A 3,436-nucleotide genomic window follows, 5' to 3' on the forward strand; every position below is an offset into this window, starting at 1 on the left:
CCTAGAAAAATTAGTCCTTACACTACAGGAAAAGTAGATTTTACCGACGCTTTTTTGCCAACGCTTTTCACAAGCGTCGGCAATTTTTGGTCTAGCGTCAAACTTTGCCGACGCTTGTAAAAAGCATCGGCAAAAGACGACGCTAATAAGCGGTGTAGTCGCCAGCCTAAGACGACGCTAAAAAGCGTCGTCGGAAGCCAACATTTCCCCTCAATCCCAACAAGCCCTTTCTCTCTTTCCGTTTTCCCGGCCACCGCCCTCCACCCTCAACCCATTCCAGAGATCGAAGAGAAAATCTACTTCAGTACTCTGATCGCTTTGTAACCCCCTCCCCATTCCTCGTCCATTCCTCCCTAATCCCCTCCAGATTCAAGAAGCAGAAGGGCTCCGGCGATGATGTTTTCATCATCTGGCCTCCTGCGTGCTGCTGGCCTCTGTTCTTCATCATCCAAGCCAAGAAACATTAGCAGAGATGACAATGATATTGCCGGCCTCGCCTCGTTTCTTGATCTCAAGGTTCAACTCGTAACCCCATCTTCTCAGTCCTCACATTGTTTCTTGATCTGGGTGTTTTCCTCCCCCGTCCTCTGTTCTTTTCTTCGTCGTCTAAGCCAAGAAACAATGCCGGACTGGACAATGGTGCTGCTTCCCGGCTTTGTGTTCCACCCGCTGGACGAGCACCTCCTAGACTTCTACCTGAGGAAGAAGATCCTCGGCGAAACGCTTCTTGGTGGTATCATCGTGGAGGCCGACGTCTACGGTGACGACCCCAAGAACCTAACTGGTAAGCGAGTTCTTGGAAGATACCTATCTTTCTCCTTCTAATTCCTTGGTTTTCTGTTGCCCTGTATTCTTGATTTAGAGCTACCGACTTCTTTGGTTTTTCTTGGGTGGTCGCAGCGCGGTATAACATGGCAAACAGGGATTCCGAGTGGTTCTTTTTCGCATCCAGGACTCGGAGACATCCGGGTGCCGAAGATAGCAAGCGGGTATCCCGGAGTGCGGGCTTGGGACGGTGGAAGGCCACCCAAGGCATCAAGACTGTGCTCGATTCCAAGCGCAAAGTCCTTAATGGGATATCAAAGGAGACTTTATATCCTTAATCTTTACTTTGCTGATGACTGGATCATTTTTGGTGCGAGGTTGTCAACCAACTTCACTGCTATTACGGCACTGCAACTTTTTCTAAATAATGTCTTTTTTTTTGTGATACGTGGACGGGAAACCTTTAAAAGCAAGCCTTATATGCACTATATGAATCTTACAGATTATGTATCATCTTGTAAATGAATCTTCCTTATTTTAATAAGCAAATTTGTTATGGTACAAATATAAGAGATTGTGTCATCTAATGAATGATGTAAGTTGAATTTGGTGCCCATTTGGGTTGGAAGCATCAAATTGGATGTGGGAGTGCAAATGAAGTGAAGCACCATTGATAGAAGATTTCAGCTATAGATGTTAGCCTCAGAGTGGTTTTCTATATGCTTTATTCTTCTCTTATAAATATTGCGGGCTTTAATTCCCCCATTTACTTGAAATAGTATATTATGCTAATACTGGTGTTTTGTCTGCCTTGTTGAAATGCAAGTTGATGTCATCATGGAAGTTAAGGCGTCATATCAAGTGAAGAAAAATTGGATGGGTGATCCCTGTGTTCCAACAAATTTTACTTGGCATGGATTGAATTGCAGCTCCAGTGGTTCTGAACCCCCAAGAATCATCTCTCTGTGAGTGCTCTGATCAATAACTATTATATGAACCAGGTTTTGTCAAATCAACATGGATTTATATAACAATGTGCTGCAGAAACCTGGCTCATAGTGGATTGACTGGAGAAATAGCTGCTGCTCTTGGAAACCTAGAATCACTCAGAAACTTGTAAGTGCTGCAAACATTAAACAGCAATGCTGTTTTGACCTTGTAGTAATAGATGGTATATATATATATATGGAGTGGGACAAATGACGGAATGATTAGCCTATGGTTGAACGGCCGCTCTTGTTTTTTACGGGAAATTACTTTCCCGTCCCTCAAAAGACCCCGCTGTAACAAGAGGTCCCGGTTGACCCAAAAACAAACTTCCGGTCCACCGCTTCATGGATCTTTAATTCCCGGTCCCTAAGTTACTGTTTGCTTTAAAATATAGTACCCAAAGTGCCCCCAGGTTACTTAAGTACCCCCCAGGCTACCGGAAGCGGGAAAAAAATAGGTACCGCGTTCTGTTTTGGAACCGGAAACACTCTGTTTTTGTCTACCGAAGATGCTCCGAAGTAAAAATCCCACTTGCAGCCTTTAAGCGTGGATGCCCCTGGTGATCCCACGGAAGGTGTTTACCGAAGATGGCTTTCGAGGAAGATTTTGAGACGGGAAAAAGGTGTAAAAATAGGCCGCAACAGGGTATGCGTTTTGTCTCCGTTCTTCTCTGTTTTGTCTTTGCCAATGGAGATTGTTTGGTCTGGGAAGAGATAAGCACCCATTAGGATGGATGCTAGATGGATAGGAAGAGAGCATGTCGAGCCTTTGTGTTGACCTAAAAACGTTGAGACTACATCTTACTCTTTACCGGTTCCCTGTTTGAGAGAACGCTGATAGTCCCTCTTTCTCTGTGTAGTGAGACTCTGCTCCACTATATTCCTAAGTCTGTTTGCAATTCGGAATTATCTGTTCATTGCCTCCTCTTTTTTCCATTGTCATGGCTTCGGAAGACACTGGTAGCTATGTTTTTATGGCCATTTGTTCTTATGGTAGCGAAGCTGTGATTATTTCCATCTCAAAAGACACAATTCTTGATCAAATTTTTAAGAAAATAGTTGAAAGGTGGAGACATTTATCTTCTACAATGATAGAAGTTAAGTTTTATATTCCAAACAAGTCTAAAATGCTTGTTACGCTCATGAGCGATAAGGATGTTCGTAACATGCATGAAATACACGTCAACTTAAATGCCAAGGTGATCGAGATGGTTGTTACTCATTCTCCAACCTTGATCGAAGGTGCTGCTGTGGTAATTGAGAGGTATTCCCTTTTTTAAATATTGTTTTGTGCAACGGATTTTAGTAAGTTTGCTAAAATAATGTTTATCCTATTGTATGAACAGTGGCTCATCGCATTGTGCTGAAATCAGTTCGAGAGGAAAAAATTTTTCGAAGGGTAGCTCAAGTAATTTTGGTCAAGTTGTTGAAGAAACAAGAGCCGCAATTGAAGAGAAAGCAAGTCAAAAAAATTCGTTGGATGATTGGAAAAATAGTATAGAGGGTGTTGGTCAGGAGTTCATGAATGTGGAAACTCTACGTGACACCATTCGCAACTATTGCATTGCAATTTGCAGGAATTTTGTCTTCGTGAAGAACGATCGTGATCGAGTTACTGTAGAATGTGTTTATGAAGGTTGCAAATGGCGTATTCATGCTTCTCGCCTTGGAAATGGTGAAAA

The 3,436-nt window shown here is 42.9% G+C and overlaps 1 long non-coding RNA gene across 1 annotated transcript; it reads left to right on the plus strand.

Moving 5' to 3' along the window:
- Positions 1–210: 210 nt before the first annotated feature.
- LOC120104909 (uncharacterized) lies at positions 211–1,930 on the plus strand. The gene is made up of 3 exons (XR_015969255.1): positions 211–784; positions 901–1,730; positions 1,810–1,930. It is a non-coding gene; the product is annotated as an uncharacterized LOC120104909 (long non-coding RNA).
- The last annotated feature ends 1,506 nt before the right edge of the window (positions 1,931–3,436 follow it).

The sequence above is a fragment of the Phoenix dactylifera genome, chromosome 10 (assembly GCF_051530095.1).
Source record: "Phoenix dactylifera cultivar Ajwa chromosome 10, Ajwa_hap1_PhDact_Kaust_v1.1, whole genome shotgun sequence".
NCBI lineage: Eukaryota > Viridiplantae > Streptophyta > Magnoliopsida > Arecales > Arecaceae > Phoenix > Phoenix dactylifera.